Here is an 18262-nt window from a genome sequence, read left to right as displayed (position 1 = left end):
CAGTCTGATTACACATCAGATTTGTCTCCAAGTGATTTCTAGATATATCTAGATATCACATCTACTTTCAAAATATGAAGATTTGATACTTTGAGGATATTCAAAAGAATGTGCTGCAAGCCTCAAGGCGATTCTAAAAGAGTAGCTTCAAAAGTAATTTGAGCAATAACAACAGCATTAGAATAAGTGGATAGCCTCCCAAAGTGACTGCTTTGAAGGGAATACCACTCCTTGGGATGTAAAACAAATCATTCACAATAGTTTATAGTATGCTGTTTATATCTGAAGTATATTAGGAATCAGACTTTTTAAATTCCAAATTATGCTGGCATACAATGGCATAGGTTCATACTTAGCTAAACTGGAGTAGAAATATCATAATAAAATTGGCACTCCAGCAAAGATAATTTTTACCATATCAACCATAATAATCATCTATAAACACAAAATAATAAATCACGACAAGTTTGTTGATATTGTATTTTGACAAACAAAAGAATCAGCAATACTTTGTAAGTAACTAATCAAAGAACTCATTTATCAAAAGAGAAAAACAATGATCTGAATTTTTAGAAAACTATATTCTAAATTCAATGGAAATGAAGATTCTACTAGTTTTTTAGAAGTCTAACAAATTAAGAATAATTTGTTAAACTATTAAAAACATATTAAAGTTCATTTGACAAATAGATAACATCGGAAAAATTAAAGCAAGATGCCTTTTTATGAACTATGCAGTGTTATTTATTTGTAGGACTATCTTTTATTTGTAAATTTGATATAAAGTTCATCTTGAGCCTGACAATCAAGGTCCTTCAGGATTTAACCCCAACCTAATTTTCTGCCCTTCCCTCCTATTATTCTCCTACCTGTAATCTGCATTCTGTTAAAAACTGAACTGCTAATTAAACATACCCTATAATCTCCTGCCTTTGTACTTTGGAATGTATTCTTCCTTTTGCTTAGACTACCCAGATAGTATAGTGTAGTGATTAAAAAAAAAAATTCTGGAGCCACACTGCCTGTTTGAATCTGTCATTGCCACTTAAATAGGCCAAGAATAAATTTAAGGCAAATTTAAGCAGGAACTTCATTTTAAAAATATATTGCTAAATCTTTTATTTGAGATTTGGTTATTTAGAAAGTAAATTTTCTAGACACTTTTTTTTTCTCTCACTCTCTTTTGGCTAGGCCAATTCCAGTGGCAGAGTTTTCTAGACAGTGCTTTTAATTTTTCCCACATCAACTTGGATCCTTAGGGCCTTCATAATTGATTGGGGGATCTCTTTCGGTACTAGCCACAATGAGCTAAAGAGACAGATGCTTCAGAACCAGCTCTTTACCAAAACATTGGAGCCATTTAGGGACTAAACAAGCTCAACCAGGATGACTCCAGACTCACGGCACCGAAACAATAATATCAATAACCCGAGATTAAGTCAGACTCTAGTTGAGAGGGCTGGGGTCTCAGCAGGAATGGCTCTTCGACCTGAACTAATTGGAGAGAAGTCTAGGTTAAATTAGTGAAAATTCTGAATTACACACTATTCAACAAGAAATGACATTTTATTAATTCAAGTTTATATAGCAAATAAAATCAGGGTAATAAAGAATCACCAAATAGCATCATTTGGGAACTTGGTTAATAGGTAAACACATATCCCTATGTAGAGTTACTGACTGTTTATAGCTGAATGATTTCAAAGTATTAAAAATTCATTTACTCTCTTAAATAAAATTGGCATTTCTTCTGCAACTTTATTTATATAGTACCTTATTTAACAATTCCTGTATTAAAATTCTTCTGAAAACACAAAAGTAAACATCATCTATGCCTATGTCTGAGTTAAATTATAATATACTGATTGGCTTTTTCTTACATTTTTTGACAACTATACACATCAATGATCCCCTGCCTATTAAAACGAATTCATTTTGACTTGTTTTTACAATACCAAGAATAATTTCCTTTTTTAGGTCTCTAACTTTCACTGCTATCAAATGTACCAAGTCATAAGTAACTATGGGGACTTAACAAGAGTTTTTGTTACAAATTTAAAATATATTTAATGGAAGATGATTTTTGAAAGTACCTGGAATATATCATAAACCTAAATGTCAAGAAATGAGCCTCTTGATTTAATATTTCCTCTATCCATTATTCTTTGTTTTAGCCAAACTTAATACACTTGGCAACATTTTTTTTGTTTCTGTCTCATTCCCATACTCCACCTCTATCTAAAAAGGAGTTGAGACAGCTCATTTTCCTTCAGAGCTTTGAAATTTTCTCCCCAAGTCAACAGGCCTATTTTCTTCATTTCTTCAGGAAATAGTGTCTGTTCTGAATCCCTGTCACAACAAGAAGCTCTTAGGAGAAGCGACCCCTACGTCTCTGCTCGAACTCTGTACTCTCCCCTCACTCAGATTTTATTTTTTGTCACAGTCCCTTACCTTTTGACGGGTACAGTCCAACGACATATAACACTCTCCCAATCAGCCCTTGGTGAGTAGCAGGTTTGGTAGGGACAAGTAGGCTTTTGCACACCACGCTCCAGCCCCCCAAGTGCGGTCTGACTGCTTCTCACTCCTCAACGGATCTGACCAACTACCGTTGGAACTCTCAGGCCACAGCGTGCACATTCCCGCACACAGGGCATTGTCCACGTAGTACGGGCCGTTTTTTTCAGTCTGAACAGCGTTATACCCCCTAAAAAATATATCGCAACCAAGGCAACCTGGTCCAAGATAAATCATGCCTGTACATGTAAAACAGAAGATAACAGTGGCTACTTCAACTTGGAGCACCCAGATCTACCTACAAGGAAATAATAGTTTTCACTCTCAAATTAGCGTTACAACCGTACGTGTATGTAAGTGTCTAGAGAAAAACGTCGGGAAGGCTTCGCATGTTCATTTTGGCCTTCTGACATTCCACCCGCATCCATCCCTTGTCTGGTAAAACTGCCCCATCTCACTCACATCCTGATAGACTGAGTTTTGTTAAAGCTCAATCCTGCTTCTAGAGAGTCTAGGGCAGGGGGATTTAGGGAACGGGTCTGTTCTATCGGCAACTTGTGGCTTTTTTGAGGTATCTCTCAGAGCCGTAAGTATCTAGAGTTCTCTGATAGCTAAGGCATCTGAGGACCCCTTCTTTCCCCCTCCTAAAGTTCGGATTTCCTCACCTGGGTCAGTTTTTGGGTGGCTCTCTAGGATCCAAAAATACACTGCGGAGAGCTCTGCGTCCCTCTGTTGCCTGGGTAACAACTTTGTTTCCGAAAACCCCCACCCCCCACCTCCGGGTTCCCGCTTGACTTTCCTGGCCAATCATAGAAGAGGGTCCTTTGAACCCTCACGAGAAGCAACCAATCCGAACGCGTGTCAGTTGTGGTCAATGGCCGCCCTTTCCAGTTAACTAGGTCGACCCCTTTTAAGCCTGGGTCTCAGCATCGCTCCAGCGGAGACACGCCCACTGTGCAGGCCGGCTCTTTTCGGCCGCAGAAGTTCCGGGTCCGCCTCTCTGGCCGCTCCGCAGTTTCATCTGCCTTCGGTTTTACTTCGCCGCCACCGAAATAACCGCCGCCACCGAAATAACCGCCGCCACCGAAATAACCGCCGCCACCGGTTTTCGTTTGTTCAGGAAATCAACCGGCTCCCTCATTGTTACTTTTTTCCTGCACGTGGATTCTAGACCGTTAGTTGTCCGGCGGATCTGGAACAGCGTGGACGGAAAGGTAGGCTCGGTGGCCGGGGGGTTTGAGGAGGTTTTGTGGCGGCTCCACACGCGCTCCCCACGCCCCCTTTCCGCGCTGTGACAGAGACACGTGTTGTGGTTCCGTCCCGGCTCAGCGTTTGTGTCTATGTGTGTGTAGGGTGGGAACGCGCTTTTTTTCCTCTGCTGTGGGCAAGCCTTCTGGATCTGGAGCCCCAGGGGGAGCACCCCTACGGCTGCCACGCGGCTCCAGCGAGGCACCGGCCAGAGCTACGCGTCGTTCCCACTCACGGGAACGTCGCCGGACCCGGTGCCCCGCTTTTCCCGCTTTGGAGTGCAGAAACGCTGGCGCGGCGCCCCTTTGCGCCGCTTGGCAATAGGAGTGTTTACACTTCGCCTAGAGGTACAGTTGTGACCCTAGTTTCTCAGGAATTCCGTGGTTTGGTTTTAAACAAAAGGGAAGCAGAATAGATGGCTTAATAAATATTTGGAGTATTCAAAACTGATTAGCTGTGTTCGATAGTGGGCCCCTTCATATAGTATTTGAGTGTTGTAAGCAAGGAGAGGTAGGATGGCTTTAATGGATGGTTACTTTTGGTTATCCAGGACCTGGAATTAGGTTATGAATTAACTAAATTGCTTTCCTTCTTTCTGCTATCCGGTGAAGGGGATAGTGAAGCTTGAGTAATTTGTTACTTGTTATTACCACAAGTAAACATTCTATTCTACTTGTTATTACCACAGTAAACAACAACAACAAAATGGAGGTAGAATATTTAAGTTATTGGCTAAAGTTTTGGCTTTTTAGCCAAATTACCTATAGCGTAATTCCCCTTATTACTGTAGGTGATCAGAGTTTAAGCGTCTTAAATTTTGTTATTTCTCTCGGATACTTGCGGAACTTAAGTTATGTATGCTATGCTGTCTCTTGCTTCTTGATTGTTTTTTTCTTTCTATTCCGCCTCGTTGTGCATTAGCCTAAGTCCGTAATGCCTAGCTAGTGCTTTTCGGACCTTTTTGCTGTGACTCACAGTAAGAAATTTTGTATTGTGACCCAGTACTTATACGCGATATATAACTGACAAGTATTTCGCAGAAACAGTACTTAATTACGTGCTTTTACTCTGATGCTTTCCATTATATTTTTTAAAATGTGGACCACAACCCACTAATGAATTGTCATTCACGGTTTGAAAAAGATCTGGTCTTAGATCTTTCGTTTTCAAACTTGTGTGTGTTTAGGAATCTCTTAGGATGTTTGTGACAAATACAGATTTCCCTGGCTTACTCCAGGAACTGGTTCTGTCGGTCTGTGGTGGGGCCCGGGAAGGTGCTATAAAGTGCTGGGCACAGTGCCAGATGCACAAATATTTAATAAATAATAGTTTTCTTCTTGGAAAACAAACGCTATTTATGTTTAGGGATATAATTACCTCTTCAAGGTTTGGCCTGCCCCTGCAAGGTGGAATCCGTGCTAAGGGCTGTTTTCTCCAGGGTTGGGGAGGTAGGAAGTTTGGAGATCCGTCCTCGGTCTGAGATGAATCTTCAGGCACTTGACTTACATAAAGAATTTCGTAAATACAGAAACTTAGGGGTTGAGGAACACAAAGGTTAGAGAGGTTCAGTGACTTGCCCAGGGTCATGTTGTCAGTGAGTGGATCTCAGAGATAAAGATCACTTGATTAAGTTTAATATTCTCATCCATCCTGCCTTGATAGCAGGTCAGATCTAGAGGCAGATGTTGAAACAGGAAAAGAGCTTCCCTGGCTTGCTTATCCCAGAAGCAGAGGCAACAGAATTTCTTGCTTTTGACTGCTAGTTTGATCTTAAACTAATGAAACTTGAGAGATCTAAAAGATGAAAAACACAACTAAAAGTTTCTCTGGGTTATAGGTGTGAAAAAGGGATATAGCTTAGTTAATTCTTTTATAATATATAAACTGTTTTAAAACGCTAGTTAAATAATTTATTAAACCAGCATTGAAAGAAATTAAATATGAAAAATTTCCCTCAATTCTGCTACCAAAATGTAACTGATATTTCTGTTTCTTTTCTATTGCTTCCAAATCTTAATTCCTGTTTATACAATGTTTTGTTCCTTTTTTTAAAATTTTTTATTTATTTATTTTTTTGTTCCTTTTATTTAATATGGTTCTGGGAATTTTTCCTATGTTCCTGATAGTCCTTATGTTTTTCATTATTAATAGCAGCTTAATATTGCATAAACTGAGATGGCCATAATGTACTCAGTCTAAATAAACAAGCAACAGAAGATTTATTTCCGATTATTCCATGTTATCAATAACACTGTAAAGTTTGGCTATTTAAAATCATTTACATAACTTACCTTCCATGCACTCAAGAGGAATCCTAACAAGAAGGCCAGGAATCTGGACCTGAGCTGTGAATTTTTGCCCCCTTGGATGTATGGATTTGCCCCTCTAGGTTTCTCTGTGCTGGAGTAGCAGTCATCAACCACAATATGAGTTAGGTTGAATGTATTTTTTTAACTAATAACTGTGGACATTTTCAAAAGGATATACTTTAAAAAATATATGAATCCTAGCATATTCAAGCAGATTCAAGTGCCATAATAACACTCATGGTGATTAGCTTTCTTTTTGAATATCTTTTCCAAAGATTATATGAGTATGTATTCATTTGTAATTTAAATTTTTTATAAAGGAAGCAATTAAGTTGACTGGGAGAATAAAAGCTATAATTGGTCTGTATTAGCACATTCCCCCTTTTCAAAGCACACAGGTTGTCTTATTTTCTGTCATTCTAAAACGTTAACTAGCCCCTCTTTTTAAAATTATAAAATATTTCAGACAGAAAATTACAGAGACTATTATACACCATCATCCATGTACCCACCAAAGATTTAACAATTGTTAACCTTTTGCCATATTTTCATTAGATATTGTTTTTTTAAAGAACTAAAACATTACACTAAAACCAAACATAAAACTAAAACACTACCTCTTTGTACCCCTTCCCAATCTCATTTCCTTCCCAATCCCAGAGATATTTGTTCTTCTGAAGTTGTTAAATATTTTTCCTGTGTTTTTAAGTGCACTCAAACATAGATGGCCATAAATGGTTTGTAATATATTGTTTTGTGTGTCCTTTGACATTTTCATAAATGGTATACTGTACTTACTCTTCTGCAACTTTTTGGGGGTCAACATTGTTTTTGAGATTTGTCTGCACTGATAAATGTAGATAAAGTTAGTTATTTTGGGGGGGATAAACTGGGAGATTGGGATTGACATATACACACTACTATATATAAGGATAACTAATAAGAACCTACTGTATAGCACAGGGAGCTCTATTCAGTGCTCTGTAATGACCTGTATGGGAATGGAGTCTGGAAGAGAGTGAATATATGTATATGTATGTCTGATTCACTTTGCTGTACAGCAGAGATTAACACAACATGGTAAATCAACTATACCCCAATTAAAAAATTAATTAAAAAATTTAAAAAATGAAATAACATATATATAACTCACATAAATACTAAAATGTGATTTTTATTTTTTACACAATTATTTCAGTAACACAGAAATATTCAAAAACGCTATCTTGCCATTTAATAGGTACAGTTTTCATAGGTTTCTCCCGGTAGACTTATTGCACAATCCAGGAATAAAGCTTAAAACAGAACGTCATTTAGGAGTAATAAAACCTAAATTAACAAAAGAAAAAAAAAGTTGCTTTTATTGCTGTAAAGTAGCCCTCATATAACTATGCCACTTAAAAATATCTCCATTCCACTACTGTTGTTGGACATTTAGGTTGTTTCAAGTATACAAATATTCATATAAATCATACCACTAAAAGCGGTACCTAAAATAGGCAAATTCGTAGACACAGAAAGTGAAATAGAGGTTACCAGAAAGTAAAATAGAGGGACTGGGGGAGTGGGCAATGGGAAGTTATTGTTCAGTGGGTACAGAGTTTCTGTTTGTGGTGATGAAAAAGTTTCGAAAATATTGAATAGATAGTGGTGATGGTTAAACAATGTTGTGAATGTACTTAATGCCACTGAATTGTACACTTAAAAATGGTTAAAATGGTAAATTTTACATTATATTTTACCACACAAAAAAATTACAAACATAAGAATTATGCTTATTTTTCAAAGGCATACTTTGAAAAATATACTTGATGACTAGTTTTTTTGTGGCGTAAAGTCCTGAGAAAAGTGAGGTTTATTTTAAAAAATAAACTTGAATTAAGTTATATTAGCCAGATCTATTTTTCCTTGTAAAATGATATTTTTTGAAATCTTTAAATGACTACTATTACTTCATGCTTGTATAAGATTTTAATGAATACTAGTATGCTTCAGAAGTTTCCAGTTTTTCATTTGTTTTTTTTTTTTTTGCTTTTTCTCCAAGGTTTTGAGGGAAGATTCTTCTAAAAGGGAGTAGGCGTTGAGGCTGTACTTTGCATCTGAATGCCATTCCTCTTTCATTTCTTAGACTAGTTCTCTCCAGTGATGTACTCACTTCTTTCTCCTCTCCCCTCTCCTAATCCTGTTCTTTCACCGCTGCCCTTTTGGGTCCCTCTGCCTCCTTTCCATTTAGCCAAGCCTTCTCTTTGGGTTTCTCTGCCCTCCACTCCCGTCCTCTCTTGAGTCCCCTCCCCTGCCTTGTATCCTTCTCAGCTCCTCCAAGATTTCCCCTCTCTTGAGTCCTTCTGCCCACCCTCCCCTGTGGTCTCATCCCTGGTCTTTTCTTTTCCAATGTTGTAACTGCTAAAGGCATTCACTAAAATAAGACTTGTTTCATGGAAATTTACAGTCTTCTCTGCAGTGTCAGACTTGTAATATTCGGAAAGTTGGTCTTAATTTTGGGATTTGAAAAAACCTTTCTAGCCTTTAAGATAGGATTCTGACATTATGGCCTTGACAAGTATGAGTACGAAGGGGGAGAAAAGCACTTAATGTGAAAGATAATCAGTGGGTTATATTGCTTAAGATGTTTAATATGAACTGAAAACTAATGCACCATTTTCCATAGCTCTATATTTTATTTTGGCATAAAATAAAATGATTACCATTAGAAGTTTGATCCCTTCCTATTTCCTTGAAAATGGCTGTGCTAATTTCACCTCTCCCTATCCATTTCTCTCTGGGGACTCAAACATTTAGGATAAAACATTGGTAACTCAGTTTCTACTTCCAGAGTTGGCATCAATAACTGTCAGTGCAAATAAGGACCCTATTGTACTTTGAGACTTCAGTTTTTCTACTTTCTTCTTTAGTTCCATTTCTGTAACACTTTCTTGGTGGAAAAGGGGTTTCTTCAGTGATTTGGTACTTTTCCTTTGCTTCTCTTCCTCTCTCCTTAGTTCGATAATTAATATGTTAAGGAACCATATGTATCATCAGAAGTTACTATTTATTGGAATGGTTTTATACCATGACTAATCCCATTGCATAAATTTTCAGGCCAGGTTGTTTAGTCATGATGTTCTTGAGAAGGTGAACTGAATTCGTGGAATTCACCATTCACGTGGAATTCATGAATGGTTATCTAGCAACTAGGCATTTTAGGGGGAACATTGTCTCCAAAGAGGATTTGCTTCCAAGAAGGCAGAAAAACTTTTTAATCCATTTACATGGCTGAACTTCTATGCTAGTCACTTCTTGACAGTTATTTCTCAAAGTAATGTGGGGGAATAATGGCATGAGTGATTTCCCCCCAAATCATTTATACTTTGTGAGACAGAAGCCCCTAAACATTTATGCTTAAATGACTTATAATAGGTACCCAGGCTTGAACTTATTTTGTTTCTGCTCTTTGAGATGCAGTTTTATCTTCCTAATATCTGTTGCATAAGCTAATGTTACAGTGAAAGTATTGTGTTCAGTTCCTTCACTTAGTATTTGTTTGACCTTGGGAAAGTAATTTAGTATCTTAGAGCCTCAGTTTCTTCAACTATAGAATGGAGATCAAAATACCTTTATGGTTTGTTGTAGGTAATTAAAAGATGAGGAATTTCAGATTCGATAAGTGCTTTTATCATTTCCCTTTTATATAAGAGATTCAAGAACTTAAGTGGTAAAATGGTATGTCCTGAAATGACCTACCATCATTTATTGATCCTCAGTCAGATTTCTTACTAACCAGAACACTCCTAGGACCTATAAATGACGATAGGTAGTACAAAAAGAAGATAATTTGCATGCTGATAAATGAGATAGTTGTGTAGTAATTTTTTTTGAATTGTAATTTGAAATGCAATTTATGTTCACTCTCTGGGCCAGCTTAGAGAGTGCTCCATAAATATCCCTGATTGACTGATCCTTCACTGACAGTGAGGAGAACCCCAGCACTATATTTTAGAAAGCTTTCATATAGCACTTTACATTAAATTAAATTAGACAAGATAATATATGTGGAGGGCCCTTTGTAAACTTATTTTTAAGAAAACATTTTGGTTACTCAGTGAAACTGCCAGAATTTTAGAGGTGAGGAAACAGATTCTAATGCATTTAAGTGACTAGCACAGCCCGATACGTGACAGCACTGATTGAATTGCCTCATTTAGATTGGACTACCAGGCAGGGATCATCTGTCCATTTCCAGGAGCCTTTTTCGATGATTTCTTTAGGCCTAGTGAATTTTCTGCAGAAGTCCTTCACCATCTAGTACTTCTTTCTTTGAACATGTGTGCTTGCATTAAGACATCCAGGATGGAACTGTGAGCTGGGCTCAACATAAAAAGCTGTAGTTTTGTCAACTTTAAGCTCCTAGTCAGGCAGTGTGGTTAAGGAGAGAGCACTCTGAAGAGGAATAGAAGTTGGCTAGAGGAACTCAACAATGACAGAGACAGATATTCCTACTCATAGCCACATAGAGGGAGTACAGACTTGTTTTCCATTTTTTATTAAATTAGTGATATGCAGAGAGAAACTAAAGTGTGCTAAGGTCTTATTTGTTAAAAAGGATATGGAATACTGATTAACTTCAGGCTTTCTTAGAAGAACATAAATTTAAACGTGTTAAAGAATTCAAGAGAAACTCATACAAATAAATATAATTAGCATATGTAACTTCCAAGTATGGGAAAAATGATGGAATACAGAAAATTCCATCAGTCCAATTACGCAGAAAAAGATAAAAGATAATACAAAATGGCAAATAAAAAAGACAAAATAAGATGGGAGAAATATGAGTCCAGTTGTGTCAGTAGTCATAATAAATGTAAATAAATTAAACTCACTCATTAAGAGATTCTTAGACTCTATTTTAAAATTTTCAGCTTTGCTATTCATAAAAACCACGCTAAAAATGACTCAGAAAGGTTGAAAACAAAGGGAAGGAAAAAGATACACTAGGCATATAGCAACCAAAAGAAAAATGGTGAAGCAACATTAATGTCAGACAAAATGTGATCTAAGGCAATTTAGTAATAAACAGATATTTCACACTGATGAAAGAAAGGAGATCTACCAAGAGAGTATCGACCATGAATCTATGCCCCTAACAACATAGTCTTGAAATATATAAAGCAAAAAAGCAATAGGATTATAAGCAGAAATTGATAATCTCTAATAATGAGAGACATTTTTTCTTTTTTGGAAATGAGGTTTATTTATTTATTTTTTGGTGCGTTGGATCTTCGTTGCTGCGCATAGGCTTTCTTCTAGTTGCAGCAAGCGGGGGCTACTCTTCGTTGCAGTGCGTGGGCTTCTCCTTGCGGTGGCTTCTCTTGTTGCAGAGCACGGGCTCTAGGTGTGCGGGCTTCAGTAGTTGTGGCATGTGGGCTCAGTAGTTGTGGCTCATGGGCTCTAGAGCGCAGGCTCAGTATCTGTGGTGCACGGGCTTAGTTGCTCCGCGGCATCTGGGATCTTCCCGGACCAGGGCTCGAACCCGTGTCCCCCGCATTGGCAGGTGGATTCTTAACCACTGTGCCACCAGGGAAGCCCATGAGAGACATTTAAAACACCCTTGTTAGAAACTGGTTAAGCAGAATAGATTAAAAAGATTTTTTTAAGTACAAGGATGTGACAGATATATGATCTAAATGAGGTGGAAGGGAATCTTTAATTCCAAATTCTTAATGACAGATTCATTTTTAGTCCCAAGGTGATTTTCATTTGTTTTATTTCTCAAATTTCTAAGGAAGAAAATATTTAAATGTTCATGCTGCATTTAACACAGAAATTCTAATAACAGGATAATTCTTAAATTACTTTCAAAAGAATGGAAAGTCCACAAATGCAAGGGCACAAGAAAAAGTTCCACCTTTTGATGGCTACCAGAAGTTTTTCCTTTGGCCTGCAATATGACATTGATGACACTACCTAATTCTGAAAGTATCAATGTCTATGACAGTATCAGAACCACGGTTTGACAACAGTATTTTTTCTGTCAACATTTGTGATATTATCATATACTTATAATATAATATTATTATAATATAATTTATAATGCTTATAACCTCAGGAGTGTGGTACCCTTGGGAATATAAGACTAAATACAGCAAGGGCTCTTATTCTGCCCGGAATGCCTTTCTTTCTGTGCCTTCCAGGACTGAGTTATTATACCACTGAAATCACCCTTTGGAGCTCACATTTTAAACGTTTTAAGATGTGTATGACTTAAAAATAAGCATGTCATATTAACACATTTAGATAAATATTGTCCTTCAGAGTTAGTCTTGGGGAGGTGTTCACTTATAACCATGACACGAACACTACTCAAGATACTGTATTTTATCAACTCTAAGAGGTATAGTTTTCCATATTTTAACATCTCTGCAATTGAAATGAGTCTTAACAGTTGATGGTATCTTACAATCCCTTTTGGCTAGGCGGCAGTTGTGATGTCATAGTTGTTTCCATATGCACATTTAATATCAAAATGTCTAGGATCAAAACCTGCCTAATGGGCATCTTGGGTGAAAATCCCAGAGATAATAGGGGATCACCTGTAACTCCTAGAAACCAATGGTTGTGGGGAGCGAATGCAAAAGATGGTTAATCAGGTTTAGTTATTGATTATGCTGAAGTGGGAGACAAAAGGAGGCTAGTCTACATATTTGCAAAGCTGGCTTGAAAGCATAGCAAAAATGGCTTTTAGTTCTCTTATGAGTTCTTTTAAGAATTGCTGTAGCAACAGTTAACAATTGTTGTTGGTGTTAACAATTGTTAACAACAGTTAACAATTGCTGCAGCTCCTGGTGGCACAGAAGACTTTAAGAAATTTGAGTGGAAAATTGGATTCTGAATATTTTTTTCTTAATATATGCATGTTTGATTAAAATCTGTGTCTACATTGAAAGGAGCTCTTTCAAAAAGTAAAAAATTTAAGTGATGATAAGGAACTGTAACAGGTTGGTGTTGGTTTTTTTGTTTTCGTTTTTTTTTGCCTTTTTACTGGTGTATAAAGTAATGGGGCTCATAACTTTGATGAAATATTTTTGATACTGATTTCTTAGAATTGCCTTTCAGAGCTATTGTGTAAAACCTGATTGTTAGTCGCATCCCGTTTTAGAAATCTTGACTGGAATAGAATGATAAGTACACCGTGATTTTTCCCTTAACACTTTAAGGGATATTTAGAGATATTATTCCATCTTCTTCTAACATTTACTGTTGCTAATGAAGAGCCTGCTGTCAACCTGGTTGTTACTCCTTATTAGGTAAATGATTTTTTCTCTCTGATAACTTTCAGATTTTTTTCTGTATACTTAATATTTTAGGGTTTCAATATAAAGGGTGTGTGTGTGTGTGTATGGTGGTGGGAGGAGTTGCCTGCTTGCACTTGGTGGCTTTAAATATGAGGACTCATTTTTCTTCAGTTCTAGCAAACTCATTTATTAACTCTGAATAATGTCTCTGCCATTCTATTTTTTTCCTTCTGACATTCCTTCTGGATATATACTGAAACTTCTCTTTTATTTTCTCCTTATCTCTTAATTTCTCTCTTCTTTCCCATCACTTTATCTGCCCTGTGTTCTGGCAGATTCTTTTCTTCTGTTCTCTCTTCCTGTTCAATGATTTTTTTTCCTCTTCAACTGTGTCTAGTCTACTATTTAAATCTATCCCTTGAGCCTTTTTATTTCTAATACTGTATCCGTTTCTTGGATTTCTCCGTGGTTCTTTTTCACATTCACTTCTTTGTTTTTATGGATGCTATTTCTTTCGTGAGCTCTTTGAACATATAAAACATTTTAATGTGCCATTCATATTGCTCTATCACCTCTAATTCCTTAGATGAGAATTTCCTCAATTTTCAGGTCTATAGACTACTTAGACATTTTGTAGTTCTTGTCTTTGAGTTAATTTTCTCCGGGTGTTTTGGATCATGGGTGACCTAGGAAGTGGAGATATCTCTGATAAGTGATGTCATGGACAACCTGCCTGGGCCCTGAAGGTTTCATCAGCTCCTAATTAGTGTTTTTATGTTACCATCTTAGTTTGAAGTTTCCACACCACAAAGGTAAATTGAATTTGAGCCGTCTGTGTATATCTTCTGTACCAGCTTGGGGTTCCAGCATGTCTCCATTGCCTTTGCATTCTCCTATAGAGATTTCCCAGATATAAGCTCCACTAGGTTTCTGCTGATTGAGGAGCCTATGACCTTACCCTGTGGCCTCAAATTTACCCACAATCTAGCATATTTCCAGCTTTTAGGGCACACATCTCATTCAAGTCACCCCCTTGGGCTAAGGAGCTTCACCCTCTGCTCATAGATATGAATTCCCTGTCTGGCACCTGAAAAATTGTCTTCTTTTTTTTTTTGGCCATGCCGTGGGGCATGTGGGATCTTAATTCCCCAACCAGGGATCGAACCCGTGCCCCCTGCATTGGAAGCAGAGAGTCTTAACCACTGGACTGCCAGGGAAGACCCTGTCTTTTTTCTTAAAAAACTCTGTATTTTTTAAAAAGTGTTTTTAGTAAGTGCTTTTGAACTGATATTTCTTGGAGTTTGGAGTATAAGAGAGTGATTCCAGTGTGGCTCCCATATACCGTCTTGACTTGGAAGTCTCGTTGAGATCTCTAAAAATTTTCTTCTTCCATTCCTCTCTTAACCCCATTTAGGGTTTGGAGTCAGGAGCCGGTTTATTTTTGGAGGAACTGGTGCCCTTACCGGTTGGTTCACTTCTGGCTCTGCAGAGACAACCACTTAGCTAGAGTTTACTTTTTCTACACCTAGTATAGGAGGTTTAACTTAGGGACTCCATTCCACCCAGTTAGAAGTTCATCTTCTACCGGCCTGTTCTCACTCTGTAACACAACTCCAGCTAGGCAGAATACAGGATTCGGCTTTGGAGGATCAGTTGCATCAACTCCTATCCCAGTAGGAACTGGATTTCCTTAGGGTAAGAAGAGTACCATTTGATTCTTTTAGTGGCTACAAAGGTAATCATCTTTCAAAGACAAACTTTCAATTCGGAATATGGAAAGGGTAAAAGGATGGTGTGGCATTTCTAAGTCAATTATTAGGAATTATGCTACTCATTCCCAAGGTAGTCCTATAAATTGAAGTCATTTCTGATTTGAGACACAAGGCACATTGAGTTCTGATCTGTGGTATCCCTTCATTTTTTGTGAGCCATAGGAAGAGTACTCACTGGGTTTTGAACATATACCATCTTGAAATTAGACTGCTTGCTTATTAAATGTCTCTCTCTAGAGAGATCTTTGTCTATTGATCATTTTAATGACCTTGGATATACATTCTTCCCTCCTGCATCTCAGAATTTTTAAAGGGAGCATTTTTAAAAATGCCTTTCTATGTGAATTCAGTTGGATCCAGCCCTTTCTTTCAGTAACACCTGATAGCCTGATGAAAGCTATTCCCTCTGGAATTCTCCCCTATACTGTTAGTTATCTAATAACCTGTAATTGAGCGTTAAATAACCTTTCTTAGGACGGGTAATTTAAATACTGAAGCACTTTTTTCGTGGGTCATGAAATACATTTAAAATTTTCTAGAAACTCTATTAAAGGGATGCCTCACGTGACTTTGTGATTCAGTGTCTAAAACTAAAAATTATGTTTTTAATAAAGTCTGCCAGACTGGTAGAAGAAGTGTAAGTTCTGTTGTCTGTACTGAAAATAAAAATTTCAGAACTACTCCTTCCCCACCAAAACCTTTAAAACTTTTGTTCTCCTTAAAGTAGACCAAATTAGGAAACCTTTATCTGTAGATGAGTGAATAGGGAGCTCTGTACATGTATTCCTGTATTAATATATGGTTATCTTTCCTTCTGCATTGAGATGAAATAACCTATGGAATAAAATGTTATAAAACTTAATTTGACAGGAGCTATGTTATCTAGCTGCCATTTAATGTGGCGGCAAACTATTATATTGATTTTTTTCCTTTTTCTATTTAGAATAAATGCAATAAAATTAAACTTGGGCAACAGGGCTTTCACACAACCTACAGTGATTCTAGGGGCTTTTGAGCTGGGTGCCACCACCCATACTAATGCTGTAACAAGCAGTGCCCTATCACACCAGGGGACAGCATCCACTCCTTTTGCTTTTGGCTCTACTACTAGCTCTGTTACTCAGTCTGCAGCAGGGTTCTCGTTCATTGGTGGAAGTGCACCTCAGACTGGGTGCACCAATTTCAATATTGTCTTGATGGGGAACGCCTCTCAACCAACAGCGTTTGCAGGATTACCCCTCACTCCTGCTACTCGGACGTCTAGTGGAACGATTGCTACACAATCAATTACTCCTTTCAACCGTGGTGGACAGTCCACCAAACTGGTAAGGTTTGAACTCTGCTCTCTAGTGGAGGAGCACCGTATTCAGGATTGATTTTGAGATTCTTATTTGATTGATTCATCCGAATATGACTGACTTCTCTTGTTGGAGGTTAGTGTTATTGATGAATATGATAGAAATTAAATCTAAACTGCTCCTTTTGGTTTTGCAGTTTTAGGTTTAGAACCAAGGAATGTTTGTTTGGGGGAAAAGTTACACCCTTCTGAGAATGAATAGTCTAGACAAATTGGCCTCTAGTAATAATAGAGTTACACTGAAATGTTTCGTTCAACTGTTTAATGCTTGTGTTTACCAAGTATTTTTTTTCACACTCTGTTGATATGTTCTGTTTTCCTTTTTTAAAATAAAACTTCTGAAATGAAATTTATCAGGAGGTACAGTAAAACAGGAAAGAATATTTTTGGAGTAGTATAAAAATTTTAGAGAATATTAATAATGTAAAAAAAAAATAATGTAATAATAAGTGAGTTATATGGCATAGTTGGGGAATGGTAAAATATTTTGGCTAGTAGAGACATTTTACATGCATGGGTTACCAGTTTCTAAATAAGTAGGATTCAGTAAAATGCATTTAACCTATATTGAACATTAATGAGAAGACATTTAAGATCTTTCTAAACCAAAATGCAGTTAATAAAAAGTACTGGTTTATAAGCCATATAAGCTTGGTTTTACTGTGGATGCCTCAGATATTTTAGAGCTTGAGAAATACACTGAGTGAGATATTGTGTACATTTTACTTTATGGTATATTTTATTGAATTACATATCATAGTAATGGTTTCAGAGCTTTTGGAAACAACCAAAAAGGTAAAATATTTTTAAAATTATAGATAATAAACAACTTATTTATAATTTGTATTTAGTAGTGATAATGTAACCAATTTTGATTGGTTGGTATGGCATTGTAGGACACAAAGAGATGAAGTGGAGCATTAAAATCATTATGAAGCTAGAATATTTGGTCACTACCTTGGGGGGCATTATTTTAATTGTGTACAAATGCATTTTTGATATTACAAATAATACATATCTGTTATCAATAAAAAACCAACCAGGAAATAAGTGTTTGAACTTTGGCTCTGTTATTTACTAGTTCTCTGACCTTGGACAAGTTACTCTAACCTCTCAATGCTTGGTTTGCTCATCAATAAGTGCTCAGCATTTTACCTTGTAGGGTTGTTGTGAGGATTAGGTAGGTAAGTGAATATAAATAATTAAAGTGCTTACAACCTTGTCTGACATGTATATAATAGGTATTCAATAAATGTTAGCTATCTTTGTCGTTTTTATGAAAGTATACATTTCCCCGCAGTGTTAAATATGTTGGATATTATCCCTTTTGTTTGTTTGTTTGTTTTTTAAGCTTTGGTAGTTTAACACTGAAAATAGTATCATAACCTCATGTTCATTTACATTTTCCTTTATTAGTAGTAAGGCTAACTTCTCTTCAAATGATTGATTAATTGTATTTGTGTTTTTTTCGTGTGTTTGTGTGTGTGTGTGTGAGAGAGAGAGGGAAATTGAATGAATCCCCTTTTTGTATCATTTGCTCAGTTTTCTGTCTTTTTTTCTTTTTTTTTGGCCGCACCATGCAGCTTGCGGGATCTTAATTCCCCCAACCAAGGATCGAACCCAGGCCCTCGAACCCGCGCCTTTGGCAGTGGGAGTGTGGAGTCCTAACCATTGGACCACCAGGGAATTCCCTGCTCAGTTTTCTAATATGGGGCTTATCTTTTTCTCGTTTATATGCAGTTGCAATATCCTAACCCTTTGATATTTGTA

The 18262-nt window shown here is 37.0% G+C and overlaps 2 protein-coding genes across 3 annotated transcripts in view; one reads left to right on the top strand and one right to left on the bottom strand.

Annotated features, from left to right (window-relative positions):
- Positions 1 to 3297, bottom strand: part of DNAAF6 (dynein axonemal assembly factor 6) — a 47016-nt gene extending 43719 nt beyond the window's left edge. Inside the window, exon 1 of one of the 2 annotated variants that reach the window (XM_036840076.1) lies at positions 3183 to 3297. The gene's annotated coding sequence lies outside the window, so the exon portion shown is untranslated. The remainder of the gene's footprint in view (positions 1 to 3182) is intronic. The other variant, XM_036840077.1, reaches the window with a different exon arrangement.
- A 112-nt stretch (positions 3298 to 3409) lies between these two features.
- Positions 3410 to 18262, top strand: part of NUP62CL (nucleoporin 62 C-terminal like) — a 75290-nt gene continuing 60437 nt past the window's right edge. The window contains exon 1 of the mRNA XM_036841019.1: positions 3410 to 3731. The gene's annotated coding sequence lies outside the window, so the exon portion shown is untranslated. The remainder of the gene's footprint in view (positions 3732 to 18262) is intronic.

Source organism: Balaenoptera musculus, chromosome X (genome assembly GCF_009873245.2).
Source record: "Balaenoptera musculus isolate JJ_BM4_2016_0621 chromosome X, mBalMus1.pri.v3, whole genome shotgun sequence".
Classification (NCBI taxonomy): domain Eukaryota; kingdom Metazoa; phylum Chordata; class Mammalia; order Artiodactyla; family Balaenopteridae; genus Balaenoptera; species Balaenoptera musculus.
Note: the sequence above shows the minus strand (reverse complement) of the source record. Positions and strands in the feature narration are given on the sequence as shown.